This window comes from Rousettus aegyptiacus, unplaced genomic scaffold, assembly GCF_014176215.1.
Source record: "Rousettus aegyptiacus isolate mRouAeg1 unplaced genomic scaffold, mRouAeg1.p scaffold_m13_p_8, whole genome shotgun sequence".
In the NCBI taxonomy this organism is placed as follows: Eukaryota; Metazoa; Chordata; class Mammalia; order Chiroptera; family Pteropodidae; genus Rousettus; species Rousettus aegyptiacus.
Window position 1 is genome coordinate 69,520,477 of NW_023416311.1, and position 27,242 is coordinate 69,547,718.

The 27,242-nt window shown below is 38.3% G+C and overlaps 1 protein-coding gene across 2 annotated transcripts in view; it reads left to right on the plus strand.

Annotated features, from left to right (window-relative positions):
• FAM169A (family with sequence similarity 169 member A) overlaps window positions 1-27,242 on the plus strand; it is a 107,640-nt gene that overhangs the window by 12,126 nt on the left and 68,272 nt on the right. The window contains exon 1 of one of the 2 annotated variants that reach the window (XM_036226092.1): window positions 22,551-22,616. The exons of the other annotated variant lie outside the window; for it this stretch is intronic. The gene's annotated coding sequence lies outside the window, so the exon portion shown is untranslated. Of the gene's footprint in view, window positions 1-22,550; window positions 22,617-27,242 lie in introns of those variants that run through there. 2 annotated transcript variants of the gene reach the window in all.

Sequence of the window (27,242 nt, forward strand, 5' to 3'; positions counted from 1 at the left end):
GGGAATTTGAATATAGATTATTAGATGATATTGAGAGATCGCTGATTTTGTTAGATGTGATAATGGTGTGATGTTTGTTTTTTAAATATCATATATATTATATTGGAATATTTCAGGTAAAATGACATGACCTCTGGGATAAATAGAATAAAAGAAATTTTATTAAATTAAAATGAAAAAGATTGGCAAAGTGTTCATAAGTGTTGGTTAATGAGTACCTAAAGTAAATTATACTATCGTTTTGTATTTTCCATAATAAATAGGTTGTGTGTGTGTGTTTAGTTAGTTCTGCTTGCTTTTCCAGTATACAATTGATAAGCACTTCAAGGAAAACAAAAAATATATTTAAAGAATTAACTATGTTCTCACCACTCTTAATATCATATTTGTGTATTTCCTTGCAGTTTTTTCTTTGCACACACTTCATTTTTACATAATTGGTAATCAGTTGTATATCTAATTTTATTCTTATTTATTTACATAATATACATATGTCATAGCATCTTTCATGTTATTTCTGGGTTTTATGACCAGTGGTGTGCTGGCTCTTGAGAGCTGACTGTCAGCCTTTCTTCCTAACTCTGTGTTGAAATCAGCCATGATGGGATTATCTAAACCATGGAAATCAGCAAACATTACAAATCCCAGGTTTTTCCCAATAAAGCAGATTGTTAAACATTTACCAGCACATCACTGTTTATAACCATAATGTTTAATGGTCACCTAATAGCACTTTGAATAAATTCCTGATTGTAAGCAGTTAGATGATACTTATTACATGCCAGGCACTAAGTGCATTACCTGTCTTAGCTCATTTAATCCCAGCAGTGGACCCTATGAGATAGGCATTAACATCATCCACATTGTACAGGTAAACAAACTGAGGCAGAAAGAAGTGAGGTAAATTGCCCAGTGTCCCATAGATAATAAGTGGTAGTAAGCCCAAGAACTGGGATTTGAATTCAGGTAGTCTTACTGCAGCATGTTAGATAGACTCTATAATACTTTGTTGCTTTGTACCTTCTGTCCAGCCAACAACCAGGCAGCCAGCTACTGACCCTGGCTGGAGGCTGACGTTACTACCCCATGGATCATTCAGCAAGTAGGCAAACTTCAAGGCCGTCATCTTCTTCCTGTGGCCTCAGTGCAAGCCTTGGAGAGTCCAGCCCCCATCTTAGTTTACTTTACCCTCTTGGAACACTGCTCTGTTCTCTCCAACAGAGCAAATGCTCCACCCTGTTATGCTTAGCATGCACTGCCTTCCTTGAGTGACCTTCAGAGCTGAAGTAGATTTGGGGAGGATGGTGATAAACCCCAAGATGCAAAGACAATTATAACCTCCTGAGCCAGGTGAGCTTTTGTATTTTATCAGAGGCAAGGACTCCAGGGGTGACCTCTTCCTCCTGCCCCAGGGGTTTGCAGTGTTTTAAGCGCCTGCAGGACAGTCAGGAGTACCGGTTCTATTTCTGGTGTAGTTGCTGAGTTACCAGAGTAATAACAAGGCAAGTCATTTGACCTCAGCAATGATCCTTTTGCAGAAAAGAGGCATCGTAAGAGTAGAGTGTTTTCAGAGCACTCAGAAGCTCTTGCAGGCAAGATGCAGTATGTGCAATTTAGCTGCCCGCACACTCTCTCAGGGCCCAGCATCCACTTTCATAGAGGCTGAGAGTCCCAGGGTTCCTGAGTCTGTGTTCTCACATCAGTGTGATAAGTGGGAGATATAGCAATGGGATGGTTACTTAAATGTTCCTGAAGATTGTCAGCCCAGCTTTGGATAAGGAGCTCACATAAAACAAAGTGCAGACCATTTCATCAAAAAGCAGAACAGAAAAAATATTTTCTTAGAAGTTGTGGGGTTTGACTATCATACAACAAAAATCATCATTGAAACAAAAAGTTTATGCCCTCTACATGCAAAGCCTTGCTATACCATAGGGACTCAATTAATATTTATTGAATAAATGTCATTGTCACTCTAAGACTGAGAGAGATCGATTTCATAAGCATCTAGGTTCTGTCCGTCCAGTTTCTGATTTTTCCTGATCTTTCAAATGCTCTAACCTGTAACGTACCAACAAGGCATTCAACTAGAATTAGAATACTGCTGATCTGGCCACTTTCTGACAGTGCTTCTGAGGAAGGGTTTCAGACTGTGTAAATATATGAGGGAGAGAAAGGAAAGAAGGGAAAGAAAGACAATCTGCAAAGGATTTGAAAGAATCGTTTACATTTAGAATCCCCCCTGCCTCTTCATACTCTGATTCTCTTGAGTGCCTTTTGTGCAATAGAAAGAAAGAACTGGATGCTCCTGCAATATCTGACTGTGCCCCAGAATTGGAGGTTCAGTGGAAGACTGAGACCTATGTCCCTACATAGAAGTTGAAGAGAAATAGGTTTTAGGGAGTGAGAGGCAGCTGTCCTAGCATCCCTGTGGCAGACATCAACCGACAGAGAGAAGATGCAGGTGGACGATAGCCACAGAAATACGGTCTGTACTGCCACGATTTGTTCTTTAGGTGTTTAAAATGTATAATTCCAGTTAGATGTACTTTTTAATTTTTTGTTATCCCCACTGTCACACCTAGCCTATGTTATCATTTCTTGCCCGAATTATTGAGATCACTTCTCTTTTCGTTCTTTTTTTTTTTTTTTTTTTTTTTTGGCTTATTTGTTTCTGCTCTTGCTCCCATACAGTCACTTCTTCAACCAGCAGCCAGAGATGGTATTAAAGCATAGGTCAGATGATGTCACTCTTCCACTTAGAGCCTTCCAACGGCTCCCATCTTGCTTGGGGTAGGAGCCAAAGTACTGACCATGACATACATGACCACACGTGGTGTCGCTTCCCAGCTTATCTGCTGCTATACTCACCACTCTTCTTCACCTGTTCCTGTCCACTCCGGCTGTTCTCACCACCTCTCTGTTCCTTGAACACATAAGTCCTGCTCTTACCTCAGGGCCTTTGCCCTTACCGTTCCCTTTGCCTGTTCTCCTCCTCTAAATACACACATGGCTCACTCCTTACTTCCTTAAGGTCTTTACCCAAGTCACCTTCTCAGTGAGACCACCTTAGCCATCCTACCTAAAATTTCATACAATTCACCTTCCCTGACCCTGCTATACTACATTTGCTATCCCTCCCCCCCCCGCCCAACCCCCCTCCCACACACACACACACACACACACACACACACACACACACACATCTTCTTTCTTTTTTTTTTCCTCTTTGGCACAATTCATCCCAATTTACTGATTTGTCATAGTCACTGTCTTCCACACTGAAATATAAGATCCATGGAAGGAAGGAGTTTTGTTGATTTTAGTCTCTGCCTTCACAACTATCTTGAATGCTGTTGAATGAAAAAATGAACCTTGCACAAAGGAGAAGTGAAAGTATTAAAAAAAAAAAACTTACAGAAATGTTTTGAAAACTAAGCTAAGACAATAATGACCAAGAAAGCTTAATGTGTCACACCACTCAGATTTTTGCAATATAATGGACTATGCTTTAAAGAGAGTAAGTGGTAATTCGAAGTACTCTGAAGACCAATGGAAGACTTTTTTTTAGAATGAAGGACTCCCTCAAATATTATAGCATTGGAGCTCCTCCATTGCCCTAGTTACTTAAACACATATTGTATGCTTCAATTGATGCAATTGAGCACAATTATTTATTATTTTTCAAGTCTTATTGTGTGCCCAGTACTGACTATTGCCTATTCTGTCTTCTCCATTAGAAGCCCTGGCAGCAAATCTCCATTCATCTCCTTAGAAGGGTAGTGGGACATTATGGAAAAAGCTGCTTGCTTAATATATCTTAGCCAAATTATTTAAGGTCTCTATGCATTAGCTCCCTATGAAATAGGTATGTGACGGATGGCAGAATATGCCACCCAGAATAGGCCACTTTGGCATACAGATTATTCTGAGCCAAAGAAACCTGAAAACAGCAAATGCAAAAAGGCCATTCTAATCTCCCCTCCTCTTCCTGAAAATGGAGGATAAAAGCTCACATGTGAAAATGCCTTTCCTATACCCAAAGGAAAGTAGCATTCTTATCATCAAGGACAAGAAATTGAGACCAAGAGAATTCTATACAAACAGACCTTGTTAAAATAATTCTCTTCGTTTAGCCTCCCCATGCAGTGACTTCTCCGCAATTGCCCTCTTTGTGCACCCGAACAGAAAAGAGTAGAGGTTTCGCCATTTCTTCAGGTCTTCATTTCCTCGTGAGGGCTCCTGGTCACGTAAAATTCTGGGAAGACAGAGGTAAAATTTAGCCTCCCTAGTGTAATAGCTGTGCCTCCCTCAGAGCGTTGTGGTTCTTAGGAAGTGTGCCCCTCAGTTCCTCCTTCAAAAAGGGACTTGGTCTTCAGCTATGAAGAGTGCAGAGAGCTGACGACCTCCAGTTCATGTGCCTTCGGGACCTGTCACACCATTAGAGACGAGGTCCGGCTCTTCTGCACAGACCCCAGCCAGTGATCAGATACAGCAGAGCCATAGAGCCTGAACATAGAACTTTCTTGAGTTCACCCCACCCCCACCCCCACCCCCACCCCCTGCCAGGTTGGCCTGGATCTTATCAGCTCTGCACTGCAGCCTGAGCCTCCTTTCCTGTCAGTTCATTATTTTTTATAGTTCACAAGTGTTACTCCCCAATAAACCAGCAGCTGCTTATCAGAGGACCTAAACGAACAATTGTTCTGTAGATTAACTAACCCAGCTGATAGAGAGCCTATCACAGGGTTCAGTTTTCATCGAAGTTCATTTTGCAGTCTTTCTACTAATGAAATAATAGATAAATAATCCCAAACAGTGAATAATCTGGGAAACTACAGAGATTTAGGTCTAGGGCGCAGATTGCATGCACTGACATCAGGTTAGTTAGCTTCTCTAAGTACAGCAGCACGTAGGAGGGGCTCAGAGAATATGTGGAAAGGAACACAGATCTCTAGCCCCCTCAGTAAAATGAAAATGCCAAAATCTCTCTAATATCTCCCGGTAATTTGATGGACTGCTTTGATGTTAAATTCTGAAATTCTGACAAGCATTAGCAAATCACTTGGACAATTTTCAATGCTTAAAGCGGAAATGCCTTATTTGGGATTTAGCAGTAATGTAACCATCACATAAACACCCATTAAGAGAAATGCAGCCTTTAATCAATGAATGGGAGCCTTCCCACCAGTGTTCGTGGAGGAGACAGCACAGAGCACAAAGGGGAACGAGACTCTAGAAGAAGCCTGATACCTGGCACCATAGCCACATAGGATTTATTGGTACCTTGCACTTTCTGGACCCCAAAAGTGATGGCAAATTGAAGCCTTCCTAGAGGCATCTTGGGTTTAACCAGCTAGAGCTGATTTACTCTTTCAGATTTCTACAGAGGATGAGAAGAGTAGGCAGAAATCAATTAAATTTGTTTTGTGGTGAAAATTTCTGCTGGGAAATGACTGCTTCGGGTTCCCACCAGCTTCAGTAGGAAGGGTAATTAAATCATTATCCTGATGCCTGGCATTTAGACACTGGGCGCCTTTAATCAACAAGGCAGTTTCAAAAGTGTTCAGCTGAAAGCAGAATTAAGCCACTCTTTGCTCCACTCTCTAATGGTACCCCAAGCCAGAGTCATTAACCTTTCACACCAGCTGACGAGGTCAGTCTCAGAGGAACTTGCATTAGCTGCCTGATCAGACGCCATTGCCTTTTTACATCTCAGCTCCTATAGCATTCAAAGAGTTCTGTTGGTAACAGCTGACTCAAGAAACCGGGGAGAGGGGAAAGGAGTTGGGGGAGGTTCTCAGTGGGGGAAAGGCATGCCTTGTTTTCCAGGAACACAAGCAGGGTCTGGACATGTGACATTTATTAATTATATTGTTGCTGATTTGTATTTACTATACCTCAGAGTAAGTAAGAGGATATGTAGGGGACTGTGATGGTCTCCCTGAAATGGTTTAGCAATATGAAACAGGATCGTGCTAAGCTCATTTTTCCAGAAGACTTATGAGAAGAGGCAACAATAAAATGGTACACCAGATATAACATACCATGATGTCTCTTGTGTCGTGAGAAAAGTTTGAATGGCTGAGTCACCAGTTGGCACAGAGTCTCTGACCAGGATATTTAATGGCCAATTGCATAAATGATTAAGCAGAGAAAGGGACAGAGTATCAATTTCCTATCGCCACTATAAAAATATTACCACAAACTTATATATCATAAAGCAATATAAATTTATTATTTATAGTCCTGGAAGTCAGAAGTCTGAAATGGGCTTCGCAGAGCTAACATCAAGGTGTCGGCAGGGCTTTGTGGCTTCTGGGGCTCCAGAGGAGCAACTGTTTCCTTGGTTTTTCCACCTCATAGGGGCTTCCTGCATGCCCTGGTTCATGCCCCCCAGCTCACAATCCCTTCACTCCAGCCAGCCTCTGCTTCTGTTGTCAAATCTCTTTCTCCAATCTCCAGCCTCCTTCTTTCCCTTGTGATTATATTAGGCCCACCAGATAATCCAGGATAATCTCCTGCATTGCAAGATCCTTAATCTAAACTCATCTGAAAAGTCCCTTTGCCATGTAAGGTAACATATTTACAGGCTCTAAGTAAAAGAACATGGACATCCTTGGGGAATCATTGTTCTGCCTACCATACCTATTAAGAGAATTGCTGCTTTTCCCTGTCAACATTAGAGTTGTTTCAAATTCTTTTTGCTGTGGGAAGACAAAGTAGCAATGCAGATGTGGTTTCTCAGAGACCCAGAATAACATCTTCCATTATCTAATGTAATTTTTTTTTTTTTACTCGGGTAATGGCTGTTTGAACAGCTGACCTCTTGGCAAAATTGTGAAACAGGTGCAATAACAGTTTTATAGCTAGGGGTAGGGAGGAAGGCAGTGGGGGATGTTAGAAGGGTAAGAGAGTCTCCAAGTAGAATTCTGAGCCTAATGCGTCCTGAGTGTCTAGGTTATTTGCGAACCCCACAGGGAGAAGTCAGTCAGCTTGAAAAACAAGAGCCTCCTCTTCCTAAACTGCCCCTCCTCACTCTGAAAAGCTGAGAAGGGGCAGGGACTCAGAGGGATGTAACAAAATAAAAGGAACATGAGCTTCGTAGTCAGATAGAATGGGGTTCCTGTCTCTGTTCCATGTCACCTGGAGCACATGTTTTAATCTCCCTGAGCCTTATTATCTTCACCTGTAAAATGAAAACTATGTCATAAGGCCTCATAGAGCTAAAATCTGATTCTGTAAAGATCATAACCAATGCATGTAGAGCTTGTGGTATACTGGTTGGCTCATAGTAGGTGCTCAAAAATAGTAAAGTGCCATTACTACTACTACTACTACTACTACTACTACTACTACTACTACTACTACTACAGGAAGTAGAGATTGGAGTTGGCAAGTCTGCCAGTTAAATTTCAACTCTTTGGTATTTGTCACATTGTTACGACCACTAGACACTTGACCACATCACATGAGAGAATTTGAGGGCAAGAATGATAAAGAAAAATGACCTTTTCCCACTCTCTGTGCCCTTCCTATCCAGACATACTTTTGGAAGAAGTCTTAAGAGTACCTTCTTAGGCTCTCAGGAAACAAATTGAACACAGAAACACACTCAGCCTTGAAGATGTTAAAATTTGGCCAGCAGAGAAGCAATTTAGTGCTTTCGATAACTTGCTGAGTTACTCTAATTTTATTCTTTTCCAAGCAAATTTTGAGGATTGAAGAATCTCTATCTTCCCCTCCAGTGTTCAGAACTAGTTAATGAGAGAGTCATGTAGATGGGGCTCAAAATATCCCTGGCAATGCTGTGGGAGAGCATGACTTTAGATCTACAGCCATGTGGACTTACCATCAATTCACCCCAATGAGATGGACTCACCCACGAGTTACTGGTATAGCTGGACAAGTCAAGAACTCTTGAAAGACTTTGTTTCTTGCTCTTGTCTGGTCAATAACAGATTAGAATGCCTGCATCCAGGGAGCATGTTTGCTCCAAAATAAAATAACCCCAAAGAAGCTGACCAACTGCGCTTAGTTCCTTCCTCCAAATTCATCAGTCAGAAACTCCTTGTCCTCCCATGGGCAAGAATGAGTGGGAAATGGACCAGGAGAATACCTCTAGTGGGAATTCTTTTCTCTGTATCAAAACTCAAGGCCTGATCACTTGCTCTGGGGAAAGCCAGCTGCCAAGATGCCTTAGGGAGAGAGCCTTTCAGTGAGGAACTGAGGCCTTGTGCTGATGACCAACACTAACTTGCTAGGCTTATGTGTGAGCCATTTTGGAAGTAGATTGTAGCACCAGTCAAGCCTTCAAATGCTGGAGCCTACTATGAATGACAGGGTTTGTCAGTTAGATCAGATCCCCTTTTGATGAGCAACCAATCAATGAAATAGACACCTGTATCATTGGAAATGAAAGAAGAAGATACAATTGATATGTTGGGCAGGAAAAAAGAAGTGTCTACTAAAGAGAATACTCGCTACTTGACCCCAAGACTTGGTTCTATAGACAAGGATACATTTTCAGTTAGAAAACTATAATTTGTTCCCACAACATTGTAAGAACCACGTTAGTTTTCTCTAATCTTTAATTTTCTCTTTCCTATTCCTTTGTGTGTTTATGTGTGACTATACTGCATTTGCTTTGTTTTATTTTTTATTTTATTTTTTTACTAAATATCAGCATCGAATGGAGACAGGATAGGAGAAAGTTGTTTTTTGTTAAAATACCCCCCTTTCTCTATTAATGGTATGTTATTTCAACATTTATCTTTAAATTCTTTCTCTTTTTTTTTGAAATAGAGAAAGTAAGAGATTTAGGATAAGTTTTGACACCTGCAGGACTGCAGTTCCTTGAGTCCAGAGATGAAAACTCAGAGTAGAAAAAAAAAAAAGAATAAATTATGCTGTTTCTTGTGATTTGAGTTTATCCACATCAGTTTCTTGGGCAATTAACCCATCAACCTCAAGATACTGATAGCCAAACATAACATTGAATGTCTAGACTTGGAAACAAACAACAACAAAAAAACCTCAGCATTGAAAAGTTACCACAATTCTGGAGGTCCCCTAACATTACAAGTGAAGGGACCTTGTGCGAAACAGAGAAATCCAAGGCAAAATAGGATATATGTTAAAGAAAGACAACAAATAATGGTAGAAGAAGATGAGTGAGGAAATAGCTCCTAACTGACTATATGCCACGTGCCAGACAAATGTTCCTGGCATCACTTTTGGAAAACAATCTGATTATGAAAACCAGCCACAAAGCACCATTGTTGTTTAGCCGGAATGTCATCAGTTAGCTCAGGTTGGAGGAGGGTGTACTAAAGCTTAGATGGCTGCAGATGAAGTTTATATATCAAAGTTTATATATCAAGCCAAAAAAAAAATTATGGTTTAATTAGAAAACGTCCACTAATGGCTTAAAATGCACTTTCTCATCTTCCACACTTTCATCCCAAAGGAAGACAATTGCTATGGAACTGGAGGGGCAGGGGGAGAAACTTTCCTCTACTCTTCTTGGTTCTTTGGCTGGGTCTAATAATCAAATCAACATAAGGGAGTCCAAGAGCCCACATACATGTGAGGTACAGAGACAGAAAGTTAAAATGAGATGTAAAAGGCATTCTGAACTAAGTATGACGAAATGCACTTTGGCACCTCAGAGGGAAGAAAGGTCATTGCAGGATGATAAGAAGAGCAGACGTTCAGTAATTAGAAATTTGCCCTGCCCTATAGGTAGATCATAAAAAGTTATCTCTGGTGATAACTCTTATTATGGGTAGGACCCCAAATTTAAATTCTTTAAGGGAGAAGTTAAAGTTTCTCATGAGCCTGCAGGGTCTCAATTGCCTTTAGTGCAAAAGGATTCACATGCCAAAGTGGCTCATTTGGGGAGGCTGTTCTGAACCCCTTAAGAAGCAATAACATTAAATGGTGCCAAAAAAATGGTAAATCAGCCATAGAGATGTAATGCACAGTATGTTGAATATAGAATATGGACAATCATATTACAATATATAAATGTATCAAAGTAACACTCTGTATACCTTAAACTTACACAGTGTTACATATCAAATTTATTATTTTTAAATGAACACATTTTTAAGTGCATTATCAAGTGGGTTATCACTACGGATAACTGTGGCTCAATCCCACTGGGGATCTTCTGAGAAATGGTAGGACATGTTTCAGAATTGTCCCACTACAAGGTGAGGAGCTGGGGTATTTATCTCCCAAGGCCTGACATTTGTTGAAGGATGCTCCAGGTGCATTAACTCTCTGCACTTGCGGTCTGCTCTACACTCAGGCCGAGCATGTGGTTGAACCAGTGAACACTAAGGCAGAGAGATGGAGGAAGCTCTAGGTAAGTGCAGCAACAATGTTCCAGTGACTTTCCAGGGTAAGCCTGAAGGGATACGGGCACTGACAGTATCTACTACAAGCTGCCCAGCACCCTGCTCTCTGCCAGTGGAGAACTGGTCTGGGCTGAGCTTATAATAAAATATGGCTCAATCTTAATCATCCCCTTAGATCTTTTCGAATTTGCACTGAGAGAAGTAAGGCAGACTCTCTTTGGTGTCAAAAATGAGAAATGAGAATATGGGAGCTGTAGGCAACTAGATTTCCAGTCATTTGGAAGAAACTGACTTGACAGAATGAGGCTAATATAAAGAGAGAAGCAGAGATGAAAAACTAGAGAGAGTCCCAACTGCATTTAAATCTTGTTCTGAGGGTCATTGAGGCTCATTTTCCCCAAGTCTCCATTTACATATACAAGTCGACTAATTTCTTCTCATAAGGAGGAAGTTTAAACTGGCTTTCCATAACAGGCAACCAGAAAAGTCTTGACCACTTTTGAACCACCCCCTTTCCAAAAACATCTGTTCTTCCAATCTGCCGTGTTTCCTACAAGTCTTCCAAAAGAGAGCCACTCCCTTGAATTAAAACATCGTCCCTCCAGGAACCCACAGCATTGTACAAATACCCTCAATACACAACTTCCAAAACCAAGAAACATCGAATAACCTAAAAACTTTAGAACAGCTAGGCCAAGTTCAGTTGGATAATATCTCAATTGGCAGATGGTTCTAAGGGTACTAATTAAATCTCTAATTCTTGTAAACCTTCAGACTTCTAAAAAATGGACACTTGTTAATTTAAAAACCAAGCGCTAAGGATGGAAAATAAAAGATGAATAGTGTAAAACTTAAGCACTGTAAAATAGAAAGAAGCAGCTCTATGCATATTGATAAGAAAAGATCTCCAGGATATATTAGACTAGTTTTTGTATAAGAAAGAGAAATAATAAAAAATATGCATATAAACAAACACTGGGAAGACTTACAAGAAACAAGCTAATAAAAGTGGTTGTATAGGGGGAATTGTGTGGACAGGGACAGGCGAAGGAACAAGGCTCCTTATATATACATACATTTATATATGCTTTGATTTTCATATGCATGTCTTACCTACTCAAACTGAATTTTAAAATGTAGTGAAAGCTGACCTGCATTTCCCAAGAGCCGAGGTGAAGACAGAATTTCCAAGGTAAACCATCAACAAAGCTAACTGACGGTGACCTGAAGAAGACAGCTGCATCTAACTAAAGGCTCAATAATAGTCGATTCACATCAAAACCAAAGTCAAACAACTTTTTTAAACTGTATCTCATTTCAAAAATGAAGAAGAATAAATGTTATCAGGTACACTAGAACCTTAAACTGAAGTATAAACTGATGTAAGCTCAGGGAAAACACTGTGAAGAGGAAAAAAATTTTGTATTTTCTCCTCAGTATTGAAACAGGAAAGAAATACAGAAGTAAGGTTAAAATACATGAAGTCCACACAGTGAAGAGCTACGTGTCTTTCTCATGAGGACGTTGATCTGGAAACCTTTTCTCAGATCGACTCAGACATGTCTCGATAAATACAAAGCAACATTGGTGAATGAGTAGTTTAATAAATTATTCAGATTTATCACTTACTTCCAATTTTTCAGAAACCTATGATGTTAAAAAAAAATTAATATGTATGTTTCTTTTCGAAAAAAAAAAATAGAACTTTTCCTACTATTAGCATTGTCTTTTTTTACAAAGATCTTTAAAGATTGGAATGTTTCCTGGTTTGTCTATGCTATGAGTCAGGGTAATATTGTATTACATTCTTATTATGTGTTTGGGAAGAGTTAACCAAAAATGAAAATTTTTATTAATATAAGCTTTGTTTTCACATTTGCAGCAAAAGCATGTCTTTTGAAAAAAAATCAAGCAGGGATTATCATTAAGTGCGTTAAATGTGTTTAAAAGAAAACAATGAGAGTTGAAACAGAAAAATGTAGGCCAGAGTATAAGAAAATAAATGGACGGTCAGTGAAAAGGCATTAAGGAATAGCATTAGGAGACAGAATTAATTTAGATTTTGCAATTCTGATGGGTCTCAATTCCAATGCTCAGAGTGTGGGACGGGAAGTAATCAGGCAAGCCCGTGGGAACTGTGAGCAAACAGGCTGTGGGAACATCTAGAGAGCACCCAATCCCTCTGAGGAAAAGAGAACAGAATATTCAACCCCAGTTCATTCAGGCTCAAGGTTTTCAGCTCTTCAGTTTTTTTTTTTTTTTCACAAGAAGATAAAAATCTGAGATTTTATGTGAACTCAACTATTTTTCATATCAGAGCCAAACCCAAATATGTCTATAGATTGTAATGAACTCACGCCCTGTTTTGTGAGGTTTTTTAAAATATATATATAATGATGAATTGCCATATTAAATCAGACTTTTGCCATAAATAATAGGAATCAGCAAATTACAGGTCCGAGGAACCCAGCCTGTCACCTTTCTGTACAAGGTTTTATAGGAACACAGCCCCACTTGTTTATTTGCATACCGTCTGTGCCTGCCTCTGGGCTACAACAGAATCTAAAATATTTACTATCTGGCCCTTTGCAGAAAGAGTTCACCAACCCATGATAATAATATTTTTACTTTTAGAAAATCTGAATTTGCTGTTAAATTATGTTCTCAGAGGGTCGTACTGGCTTTTATTGTCTAATTAATTACTTTAAGCAATTTTTTTTCTAGAATATATATTAGACAACTTAATATAATTGTTTTTCATTAGAAGTTTAATTCGGTTGAATCTAATATAAAATGATTTATGGGAACAGTTAGTGAAATTTCTCTTCCATGTTTATTAGGACTCCTATAGATCATAGATAAATGTATTCAGAAATAAGCTAAGCAAACGGTATAAAGTCAGAAATGCCTTTAAAATGGTTATGCAGAAAAAGTAAACCAAAGATGTTACAAATCATCTCACAGAGCTGAACCTTGAAAATGAGAAATTACTTTTAGCTTGCACCACCTAGAGGTGAAAAAAATAATTCCCCATGTACCCTACAAATCCTTCACATCTTTCTCTTTTTAGCTCGTGAGGTTGCTAATGGTCTTAAACATGTGTATAATCCTCTTAACGTATTGCTGAATTCTGCTTCCTAGAATTTTGTTGAGAATTTTTGCATCAATGTTCATAAGGGATATTGATATTGATCTGTAGTTTTTCTTTGTAGTGTTTTTTATCTGGCGTTGTATCAGGGTAAGGCTGGCCTCGTAGATTAAACTTGGAAGTGTTACCTCTCTTCAATTTTTTGGAAAAGTTTGAGAAGAATTGATATTAGTTCTTTTTTAAATTTTTGGAGAATTCACTAGTGAAGCCATCAGGTCCAGGCTTTTTGTTCTTGTTGTTCTTAGGAGATTTTTGATTACTGATTCAATCTCCTTTAGGTATAGTTCAACTCGGATTTTCTATTTCTTCATGATTTGGTCTTGGTAGGTTTTGTGTTTCTAAGAATTTGTCCATTTTATCTATGTATCCAATTTGTTGGCCTACGATTACTCTCATCTAATCTTTATTCTGTATAATCAGTGGCAATGTTCCCAATTTTATTTCTAATTTTAGTAAATGAATCTTTTTTTCTCCTTAGTCCATGTAGCTAAAAGTTTGTCAGTTTTATTGATCTTTCCAATGAATTGACTTTTGGTTTCATTGATTTTCTCTTCTCTGTTTCGCTTATCTCTGCTCTAATATTTTATTTCCTTCCTTCTGCTACCTTTGAGTTTAGTTTATTCTTCTTTTCTAGTTTCTTAAGCTATAAAGTTAGGTTGTTGGTTTGCAATCTTTTTTATTTTTTAATGTATGCTTTTATAGGTGTAAAGTCCCCCTTAGCACACCACTTTCACCGTGTCACATAAGTTTTGGTAGATTGTGTTTTTGTTTTCTTTTATCTGTAAGCATTATCTAATTTCACTTGTGACTTCTTCGATTTAGAGATTTGTTCGAAAGTGTATTGTTTAATTTCCACAAATTTGTGATTTTTCCAGTCTTCCTTTTGTTATTGATTTCTAACCCATCCCATGTGGTAGGAGAAGCTATTTCATATGGCATCTATTAAAATCTATTAAGATTTAATTTGTGGTCTAATATATGGTCTTTCTTGGAAAATATCCCATGTACAGTTGAGAAGAATGTGTATTCTCTTCATGGGTAGAGTGTTCTGTATATGTTCGTCTGCTTTTACATCTAAAAAAAAAAAAGATCATTGTAGTTGTTTTAAGACATCAGTTTATTATTAATTTTAATTTGACTTTATTATAGGTTGAAACTTGCTTTATGGTCTAGAATGGGAGTTGGCAAACTGTAGCCCTTTGGGCCAAATGTTGTTTGCTGGTTGTTTTTCTAAATAATTCTATTAGTATATAGCCATTCATTTGTCTATACATTTTCTCATTTCCAGTCCATAGACATCGAGTTCATATTTACATGAACTTTTTTGTGTTCTTCAGATCTTCTATGCATTCACTGGTTTTTGTTTTATTTTGTTTTGTTTTTTGGGGGTTGCTTGATTTAAGAGTTATTGAGAGACATTTTAAAATCCTCCATTGTGATGTGAATTTGTCAATTAATCCTTGTATTGTTGTCATTTTTAGCTTTACATATATTTTAAATCATGTTATTAGGTGTCTACAAGTCTATAATCATTATATTGGTCTCACCAGCATTCACACCCACAGCCACAGCTCTGGTCCTTATCTCAGCTTTTTTGGACCATGTACCACAAGCACACTTTAATTTACATCCAGCCTGGTGGTATTTAGCAGACCCTGGTAGGAGAGATCTTCAAGAATATTGAGCAGAAGAGATGCTGCTTTGTAGCAGTGAATTTTCTTAAAGTACCTGAGAAACATTTAAAACAACATTACATTGACCTGTGACAGACCGACAGACCTTCTGAAGGGCATGTACTCAGGACCAGTTGTGATGATTGTCTGGAAAAGGCTGAATCTGGTGAAGACAGGCTGGAGACTTTCATATTTAAATTGACAGAAACATTATTTTTGACAGTGATTCTTTAAAAATGATTATGAAATATTTTCTCCTCCATGAATATGAGTTTTTTTACTCTCCTTTTTGTGAGCCAAGTATCATCCTTGTTCACCCTTTCACTAAGACTGCAGCTTCTTGTTCCCTACTTTATACCCTAAGGTTGTGTCCCAACACCTACTGATCGAATACCAGCTGTTAAAACAGGAGGTAAAGAATAAATTTGGAGGGCTCACACTTCCTGATTCCAAAACTAACTGCAAAGCTATAGTAATCAAAACAATGTGGTACTAGCATAAAAACAGACTTATAGACCAGTGGACTACAATCGAGAGCCCAGAAATGCACCCTTATGTATATGGTCAATTGATTTTTGTCAAAGTTGCCAAGATCATTCAACAAGGAAATGACATCTTTTCAACAAATGATGCTTTTCAACAAATTGACATGCAAAAGAATAAATTTGGGCCCTTATACAAAAATTAACATAAAACAAATCAAAGATATAAACATAAAATATTAAACTCTTAGAAGAAAACCTAGGGGAAATCTTCAGGACATCAAATTTGGCAATGATTTCTTAGATATAACACTGAAAGTACAGGCAATGAAAGAAAAAATAGATAACAGGGACTTCATGAAAATTAAAGACTTTTGTGCATTAAATGACACTGTCAAGAAAGTGAATAGATAATCCATAGAATAGAAGAAAATATTTGTAAATCATGTACCTGATAAAAGGTTAATATCTAGAATATATACAGAACTCCTTTAACGCAACAACAGAAATCAAACAACCCAATTCAAAACTGTGCAAGGGGTTTGAATTTCGTCAAAGAAAATATACAAATGGTCAATAAGATACTCAACATCATTAATTATTGGGTAAATGCAAATCAAAACCACAATGAGATACCGCTTCACACCCATTAGGATGGCTATTATTTTTTAAAAAAGAAAGAAAGAAAGAAACATAGAGCATAACAAATGTCGGCAGATATGGAGAAATTAAAATCTTCATGAGTTACTGGTTAAAATATAAAATAGTATAGCACTCAAAAAGTTTGGTGGTTCCTCAAAAAGTTAAACATAGATTTTCATACGACTCAGCAGTTTTACTCCCAGGTACATATACCCAAAACATCTAAAAACAGGGACTCAAACAGATACTTGTATGCCAATGTTCATAGCAATAGTATTCATAATAGCCAAAATATGTAAACAAATGAATGGATAAACAAAATGTGCTACAAACATACAATGGAGTATTACTTAGCTATAAAAATCATTGAAGTTTTGATATATGCTATAACATGGGTGAATCTTGCTTCATTATGGATGAATACATGGATAATACAGGTTACAACAAGGATGAACTTTATGCTAAGTGAAAAAAAAACAAATATAAAAGGGAAAAGTTTGTATGATTTCACTTGTATGAGGTATTGAGAAAAGGTGAATTCATGGGAACAGACAGTAGAATGGTGGTTATCAGGGGCTAGCAGGAGAGAGATGGAGATCTATTGCTTAATAGTTAGTGTTTATGTTTTGGGTGATAATGTTTAGGAAATAGTGGTGATGGTTACACAACATTGTGAATATACTTAAGGCCACTAAATTGTAAACTTAAAAATGGTAAAATGGTAAGCTTCATGTCATATATATGCATATATACATATATACATACATATACATATACATATATATAACCACATTTAAAAACAAAACCAGACAAAACAGTTCTGTGGTATAGGATGTGAGCAGATGCCTTCAGGGCAGCCACCACTTTCAGCTCTCATTCATCTCTCTGAATTCCTGCCCTTGCTTCAACTCCCTCACTTTTTATATACCCAAAATATTTTATAGTCTACCCTAAATAAGCCCAATCCTGTCTGATCTCAGAAGCTAAGCAGGATTGGGCCTGGTTAGTACTTGGATGAGAGACTACCTAGGAAGACCTGGTGTAGGTGTAAAAAATTAAAAAATAAGGGATCATAAGCTACAAGGTCCTGGCAATCTGTGAGGGTCAACCAAGGGTTGCCTTACCAAAAATAAAAAATAAAAAATGAAAAAAATAAAAATATTTTACATTTTATTTTGCATTCATAGGTGCTCTATAGCAGTATTTTTCAGGATATCTATCATATGACCAGAAATGTAAATTTCCCAACTTACCTTTTTAAACTCTACTGGTCTCATTATGCTTTTTTTTAAACATACATTATGTATACATATATACGTATGTATCTATAAATAATCTGCTAGATACACTGTATGATTTTTTTCAGTCACGTGGGGCAGAAGAGTACATATATAGTATGCTTCCACTTGTGTTCATGTTCACTACTTTTATATAAATAAAATACTTCCAGAATAATACATTCGTAACTACTAACAGTTCCTTCTGGAGAGAGAGAATAGAAGACGGAATCTAAGAGAATAGAAGACAAGAGGAACTTTTATGTTACTTGAATATTTTACTCTGTGTGTGTACAGTTTTTTTTTTTTAAGTTTAAAAATCTACCTAAGTTTTTTGAGGGGCTCCTACTTCTAGTTCCACTGAAAATATATTTTTTGTTACAAGTTGCAACCATACTGCTTTAGGTTTATTTAAACTTTTCTTTAAGCAACTTGCTTAACTGCTGAACTCCAACCTTCAAGCTTCATGAAAAGTGAGCTTAAACAAGGTGCCCTAGAGTTTACCAGAGCCATTGGGGAGATAGGCAGAAGCAGCCTGCTCTTCAGATTTTTATCTGCCCACTCTCTCTAACAGGTCTTTCTAAGATATAATCTTAGATTCTCATTCTAGAGGAAATGGCTGATTCACCAAATGTCTCATATCCTCTATGGTGGAACTAGGTATTTCCCCTGAAAGGATGTATCTGCAACCGAACTGATAGCAACGTACACATTTTCAGTTTAAAATAATCATCTTTTTCTCTAAATACAAATGAACATTCATTTGAATGAATTTAAACTATAAGTGCTAGCATAGAAACATCTCCAAAACACACAATGAAAAAGCTAGGTTTAGGAATATATGTATATGATTTAAAGCCCAAACTAATGTTTTATAAGAATATATCTATATTATTTGTTTAATTTTTAAAAATAATGTTCATTGTCTAAATTTTTGTAAATACAGAAAAGTTAGAAAGGGCAATTGGAAATGAGTCATAGCACTTCCCCACAGAAATAATTCTTATTATCATATCGGTAGATTTCTTTCCAGCTTCTCCTCCCTCCCTCCCTCCCTCTCTCCCTCCCTCCCGCCCGCCCTCCCTCCCTTCCTTCCTTCCTTCCTTCTTTCCATTTTTTCTTTCTTTCTCTTGTTCTTTTTCTTCTTTTCTCTTTTTTCTTTCTCTCTTCCATCTGTCTGTCATATTGTCATGTGTATATATAAATATAGATATATAGATGTGTATTACACTATATATAAAGCAGAATAAAGTATTCTGCTTTATTCTTTTAGCATTATATCATAAACATTCTTCCATGTCAATAAATATTACTTGAAAACACAATGTTAAATATTAAGTAATATTCCTTTATATGAAAATAACATAATTTATTTAGTCATCTTTCTATTTTTGCACATTTTCTTTTTCTGCTATATAGCTTGATGAAAACTCTAATATACCAAATTGATTTTTATATTCAGTAATTTCTGTTGGAAATTTTTCTAGAAGTGGAAATACTGAGTCATGAAATGTAGACATTTTAAAGCAACTTTAAGATAAGGCAATTTCTCTCCAAAAAAAAATGGTTGTACTAATTATTGGGCCAATATCCACTACCACTAAGTCAGAAAATAGGAATACCTATTTTCCTTATCTTGACACTGGGTATCATCCTCTTTAAAATTCTGTACTAAACACACACACACATACTTTAAATGTCTTTTAAAATGAAAATATCTCTAATAGTTAAAATTGCCAAAAAAATTAAAATTATATGTTTATTTACCATGTGTATTTCTACATTTTTTGACATTTAACATTCGTACTTATTCCTCAAATAGCAATAATTATTTCACTTTTGAGCATAAGTATGTTTTCTAGGTGCTGAGAGAGCAAGTATACGAAGTTACCACCAGAGGGCCCTAGCACATAGATTATGTAATAATCTGAAGATTATCGGGTTTAAATCCCAACAAATCAGATATTCATGAGTGGACAGGTTCATTAATTCTGATTTTGAGACTTCCAAACATTGTCCTGGCCTTATAAAAACAGGTCTTCCGACATTAGCAGAATCTACTGAAAAGAACCAGGGACAGTAGTATCTCAGTAATTCAGAAAGCCAGACACGGAAGGGTGGGACTCCTCAGCGTTCCACCCACGACCTTCCCTCACTTCCCTGCCAAAATCTCCTCTAGCTTGATTCTTCTTGTTAGATATATTCACTCTCAAATTTCGAAATATAATCATCTTAAATCTTAGGTGCCCTTTAGTCATTCATTTGATTGTTCAGCAAATATTTAATACTCTCTTCATATTTAACTGGAAGGATGATGGGCTTTTTTCTTTTAACTCAACTTGATCTTAGCTGCTATGTGCCACTGTCCTAGGTACTGGGACTATAATGACAAGCAAAACCAGATGCTGTTCCTAGTCTCACAGATCTCACACCTGTGACATCCATCCCAGCACCTCCAAGCGGACTTTCAGGAAATTTACACCAACGGATGCTTTGGCTTTAATAGGAGACATCATGTACAGCCCGCACAGTATGTGTCTGCTGCTCTAAGGTCCAGTACCTTGTCTTTGTGAACCATGATTACATCCTGGTCTATCCTGTGTATCAAACCCTCTAACTATGTATCGTATATGACTTTTTAACTGCTTTAAAAAAACTTTACAGTATAATATACATACAACATAAAGAGTTCAAGTTACATAGAAATATGAGTAACAGAAATGAAAATCAACCATAACCACAATCTTCACAGATAGATATTTTTAACTTTTTATAGACATATATTATATACCTACACATTGGACAAGTACTTACTGACTATTCACTATGTAGGAAGCATATTCTTAGTCGGCTTGAGCTGCCGTATCAAAATATCATGGACTGGTGGCTTAAGCAGCAGGAGGTTATTTTCTCACAGTCCTGGAGGCTAGAAGTTCAGTTGGTTTGGTGTCTGGTGAAAGATATCTTCCTGGCTTACAGACGGCTGCCCTCTCTCTACGTTCTCACACGGACTTTCCTCCATTCAAGTGCAGGTTCTGGGGGCACTGTCTTGTGTCTGTTCTTACAAGGACACTAATCCTATAGGATCAGGAACCCATCCTTACGATCTCATTTAAGCTTAATTACATCCTTACTCCAAATACAGCCACCCTGGGAACTGGAGCGTTACCTTATGAATTTGAGGGGGTGAGGAAGGACATGAACATTCACTCCCTCAATTAACAAGCGGTGAAGTCCCTGCAAATGAATGAGGCATCATATTTGCCTGCTTCTCCCTAATGCAGCAGTTCATGGCACAGATTCTATGTTTCTGTCTTTTCGTGCTTTGTTTCCTTTTTATCTTTCGGAATTTCCACTAAGGCTGCATATATGAGATAAGGAGCAGAAGTGAGACTCAAGAAAATTTTACTTTCCTCTTGGTTTGGAACATATTCTTCAGGAAAGGAGATTGAAGGTCTCGAAAGATCCATAATGGAAGACCACAGTGAAGCATTTGCCCTGTCTTCATCCCTCATTTTATGGCTCTCCTAGAGGAGAGGATGTTGTTAAATATGTAATACATGGGACCCTGTCTTCACTGATCTATTCTACAAAGGAGCGACAATTCCAGACAGGTTTGAATTTGACTTGCCCTACTGAGAACAGAAAGTTGAGTGAAACGTGGTCTCCCTTGAGAGCTCATGGCCCAGTAAACTAGTGACAAGAGCATAGTGTGAGAAGTGCCGTCTAAGAAGGAAGCAAACTCGGGAAACTAGAGGAGCGATCAGGAGACCCAGAAAGGCTTCCGAAAAGAAATTATACCTTTAGTGAAGTGTGAAGAAAACTAGGATGAGCTTAGAAGAAAAGGGGAAAGTCAATTCAGGAAGGCCACACATTTGAGTGTATGGATTTGTAATATCAGCATCTGTTGATTTGGAGGTGGCCGAGCAGTGGGGTCCACGGGAGGGAGAGAGGAAGGGAAACACAGTGAGAGGCAGAGGCCAGATGCTGAGGGCCTCGTATGCTAAGCCCTGAGTTGGAATTTTATCCTGAAAGCCATGGATGACCACCGAAGTAGTTTAAGCATAAGAGTGACACTGTCTGCTTTTAAAATGATGCTGCTAGCAGTCACGGGGAGAAGACTTCGGAGGAAGGGGCAAGATTAGCAACAGCAAAGCCAGTCAGGCAGCTGTGGAGACTCTATTGGTGGCCTGCCCTTATACCTCCTCCAGTTCTTCCTTATTAGCAAAAAGAAAGGAAAAGATAAAAACTGTTAAGTATCTATGATTTCTATCTTATCTTGCAACTGCTGTGACAACAGCTCTGGCAAAAATGGAAATGTACTGGGAATATCTAGAAACGTTTTGCTTTCCTGGTCAGAGTACCACCCTCTCTTCTCACCACTTCTTCCTCCTCGCCCCCTCCCAACCCCCCCAGAATGCAGTTATGGGGCTGTAGTTGGGCCTTAATAACTTTCCGGAGCTGCTGTGCCAGTTCTGTACTATTAATTGCTATTTAGTTGAGACACTATGTTTGGGTTTATTTTACATGCAGCTAAACACAACCTTGATACAATTATTAAGCAATCGAGGGAAAGACGCAATGAGAATTTTATCACCCACTCTAAACTGAGACAGTGAAGCGAAGCCAGAGGTGACAGGGTTAATTCACGAACTAGTTAAGAAAGCAGAATCAACAGGACTTGGTGATTAAACTGGATGTGACTTATTGGGAATCGTCATCAGAGAGATGACTTTTCTCTTTCTCTGAATTCCAGGACCCTGTATTGCATTATTCTCCTGCTTACTTTTTCCTGCTGCGTAACTTATCTTCTCCCAGCATTTTCCTTCCCCATTTCAAGAAGCTGACCACGTTTTTGTGTGTCCTTGTTCAGGGGGCATTTGTGTAGTTTGTTTTTTGAAGAAATATCTATGTTCATTTTGGAATTATGCTGGTCATTCCAGGGAAAGGAGATTGACCACTCATGGCCTTTAATGCAAGAAACCAACCCCATGAGAGCAGCTGGAGAAATTTCCTGGGACTGAAACTGGGTAAGAGGGTGTGGTCCTCTCTGATGTTCCCTGCCCCACCCTCTAGCGTGAGCCATTAACCTGGGACTCATCCTTCCCCAGTCCCTCTATTACCTCTGACATTTAGCCCATCACCTAGACCCTTGCACTTTATTCCCTAAATATCTCCTGTGTCCCTCCACTTCTTTCCAACTCCATTGCCACAATCTTGGCCCAAACTGTTGCAATAGCCAAATGTTACCTGACTCCATAAAATGATCTTTTTAAATGTGGAATATTTTAGAAAGCATACAAATATTGTAATGGTTTCCTTTTGCTCTTAAAATAAACAAAAATTCTTAACATGTCCTCCAAAGACTGACCCTGGTCTAGATCACCAGCCTCATCTCCCCACACTCTAGTCTCTGCCCGAACTCCTGTCATAGTGACCTTGCAACAACTAGAATGCTTTTTCTTTCTCAAAGACTTTATTTTAGCCTTTTCCCTGCCTAGTCAGAGCTGCTTAAGTGCCACACTCACCTACGCACACACACACAAACACACACACACGCATCCTGTCTAACTTCCATTTGGGTTTCATCCCAAATGTCATTTCTCCAGAGAAGCCATCTCTAACCCTACACTACGCTACTGCCCAGCAAATCAAGGGCCCTGATTTTAAGTTATGGGTTTCTTTCACAGCATGTTTTCAGTATATATATTTGTATGACTATCTGTCTAGCATAAGTTCCACAAGAGTAGGGACAGTGCTTATCATCGTCTTTCCAGAGTCCAGTGGCATTCCTGCCCAGAATATGCATTTGACAGCTATTCATTAAATATAAAAAAAATATAAATAAAGGAAGGAGAAGAAGGATTCTAGAATGACTGTCAGGCTTCTGGCACAAGCAACTAGGTGAATTGTGAAATTCAGTTCAGCTTAATTCAGTTTAACTCTTTTAAGAAATAATGCATGAGGAAACGTGCATATGCAATAAAGAGATTTGGAAGAGATACATTCTCTCTGGCTCTCTAAGGATTCTCACAGGTTTCTCTGTGATTGGAATTGCCATCCAATTATAACATGCATCACACCTAGGTAGAAATGAACCATTAAGGCAGAATTCTGAAAGGGCAGGCTGACTGCTTTTTTAGGAGACTATCTGTCCCGTATTTAGATAGGATAATTCCTCAAAAGGTTGTCTTTAGATTTTAGGAAGGTGGCAAAAAAATTTACTGATAATTAAAAAACAAATATAACATGGACTTTGGATGGTAACGACGTGTCAGTGTAGGTTCATCATTGTAAGAAATGTATCACTCTGGCGCATAATGTTGATAATGCGGGAGGCTGTGTGGATGTGGGGACAGAGTTATGTGGGAACTCTCTGTACTTTTTGCTCCATTTTACTGTGAACCTAAAACTGCTCTAAAATATATAAATATATAAACATGCGTATAATGAACGATTAAGAAGATACGGCTCCATGCTGAGACTCCACCATGTCTGCACAGACTTTGTTTAGTCCAGTGAGGATTGCTTCTTGGATGTTAACAGTATTGTGATTTGTAAGAAATCCACACTCGGTTTTTGTCCAATTCCAGGCATTCAGCTCCCAAAACCCTTGGAATTTCTAAGTACCGAGAGTAATAAAAAGTGTCTTTTGTTATGCTAATGAGCAGCTCAGGATGGAGGGCTGGTCACCAGGAGAACCAACCAAGTGATTAGAGGGTTGGAACTTTCAGTCTCAACCCCTGATCTCCAGGATGGGAAACGGGCTAGAGATTATATTCAATCACCAATAGACAATGATTTAACCAATCGTGTCTATGTAATGAAGTATTCGGGGACTGTATTCACTGAGCTTCTGGGCTGGAGAACACATGGAGATGCAGGGAGAGTGGCATACCTGGAGAAGGTACGGACCCTCCATGCCCCTTCCCCATACTTTGCTATGCATCTCTTCGGTCTGGCTGCTCCTGAGTTAAAACATTTTATAATAAACTAGTGATCTAGTAAGTAATATGTTTCTCTCTGAGTTCTGTGAGCTGATTTACAAATTAATTGAACTCAAAGAGAAGGTTGTGGAAACCTCTGATTTATAGCCCTCAGTTAGATGTGCAGGTAACAACCTGAATTTGTGATTAACATTCTGAGTTGGAGGGCTTGTTGGAACCTCCCATCTCTGGCCAATTGGTCAGAAGCACAGGGAAGAGCCTGGGCTTTTGGCTGGCATCTGAAGTTGAGCAGGGGACATAATTATTTTTAGGTTTGCCCATGTTTTAGCATCTTTCAGTAGTTCAAACCTTTTTATTTCCAAATAAGTACTCCATTTTATGACTATAACAATTCTGTTTTTCTATTCATCAGTTGATGAACATTTGGGTTGTTTCCAGTTTTTTACTATTATGGCTAATGCTGCTATGGACATTCACGTACAAATCTGCATGGAAATAGTTTCACTTCACTAAAGTAAATACCTGGGAACAGAATTGCTGGATCATATGGCAAACTTAGTGTTTTATGATGTTGGTTTTCTTTTCATTCATGTATGATCAAGAGATGATTTCCACTGAAATGATGGTCTGTTTGTTACTCACAGTTCCCAGGAGGAAGGGCACATCACGCCATGCGGGGGCACATAGGAAGTGATGCAGGGCGGGGCAAACTCCCCCAATCGGGGGGGACTCAAGCCCTGCACTGAGAGAGAAAAGGGTTCTTGGCTGAGCATGAGAAAGAATTCAAGTACGTGTCGAAGTCAGAGTCAAAAGGAAAGTTTATTAGAGAAGGGAAAAAGCAAAGACAAAAGACTGAGACAAGAAAAAAAGCCCCAAGTGTCTGTCAAGGAATGCAGTTTATATATCATTCTTTAGTTCCTGTGAGTTATAGTTTAAAGACTTTGTTTACTCATTTTCCTTTGATGTGGACTTACAATGAGAAAAGAGTATGTAACACGAAAAAGTAAGAATGAAATACCTGCCAGCAGTTCCCAGCCTGTGATCCATATGTTCCCATGGTTTTAGCCATAGGGAAAAGATTTTGTATAAGGTGCCACTTAAAGATACCTTTTCCTATTTTCCCTTTGTGGTATGGGGAAATGGGTTATTAGGAATCCCAGAAGAAATACTCCTTTGTTCTGCAGGTTTCCTCATGGTCTAGCTGGAGGGCTGATTAGCATATTGCAGTCTCTGAATGTAGCTTGGTTCAACATTTTAGTTCTCTTGCCTCCTCCCTGCATTAGAAGTATTGTGTCGGTCAGGAAGCAGAAAAAGAAAAACATGGGCAAGAGCCTTTACTGTGGTTTCTGCTGGAAGGAACAGGTGAGGCCAGGTAAGCTAGTTTAAGTAATTTTGGTGGCCTCTGGAGCATAGGGACTGCCTTCGGTTGTCTGGCAACTGGCCGTGAGGTCATTAGATCAGGAGATAGCGGCTCTATGTGTGAGAGCTCCATAAAGGAAGTAGTTAAGATGTGGACTTTGTATTGGTTGGTTTGCAAATAAAGAGTTGTTTGCTCTCTCTAGGAATTGGCTGGCCTGAGAAGGGCAGACTCTCTGTAGACTGTAAACCCCAGATGTTAAAACATTAGAATAAATACTTAATACTCATGTTTCACTTTTTAAAGAAAGGCCAAACTGTTTTTCAAGGTGGCTTCGCCATTTTACATTCATTTCATGTGCAAAGGTTCCACTCTCTTTACATGTTCACCAATGCTGGCTATTGTCTGTCTTTTTTATTATAGCCAGCATAATAGGTATGAAGTTGTATCTCCTTGTGGTTTTAATGTGCATTTCTCTAATAATGGATGATGTTGAGCACCATTTTGTGTGTGCATTGGCCATTCCTATATCTTCTTTAGTGAAGTATCTATTCAAAAATTTACCCATTTTTAGTTTTTTTTTGTCATCTTATTATTGAGTTTTAAGGGTTCTTTATATATCCTACAACCAGATACATGATTTGCTTCCTCACAGTATGGCAGCTGGTTTCCAATAAAGAGCCTTCCAAGAGATAGAAAATAAAAGTTGCTAGTCCTTACAGCCTGGGTTTAAGTCCCAGGTTGCCACTTCTGCCACACTCTTTTGGTCAGAGGTAGTTACAAGTCTAGCCCAGACTGAAGGGGAAGAGAAAGAATCTCCTCTTCTTGAGGAGTGAAATGCACAGACAGGGAGGCACGAATGGTTTACGGCTGTCTTTGGAAACAGGTTGCCACCCTTTCGAATACTCTAAAAATTCTAATATTTGTAATACATTAAATATATATGTATGGTGGATATTAAGCTATTTTAAATGGTCCAATATAATTTCACTCATTAAAACTCTCTTATACCTCAACTCAAATTCCAAAACTAAATCAATTACTCCTTTTAAATTGGAATCACAAAGCCAACTAACTTATTAGATGCTATAACATTACAAATGCTTTAAATACCAAACATATACAGACTGAGCCTTGTGGCTGAGAGACCCTAAGGTAAACATAATTGTCTCTCCTTGAGTGTGGGCAGGACTTGTGACTTGCTTCTTTCTAATCAATAGAATATTACAAAGGTGACATCATATCAGTCCCTTGTTTAGGTTGTATTATATGGAAAAGATGATGGGCAGTTACTCCCATGATTATGCTACGTTACAAAAGACTTTGTTTAAGCAGACTGGAACGAGAATTTC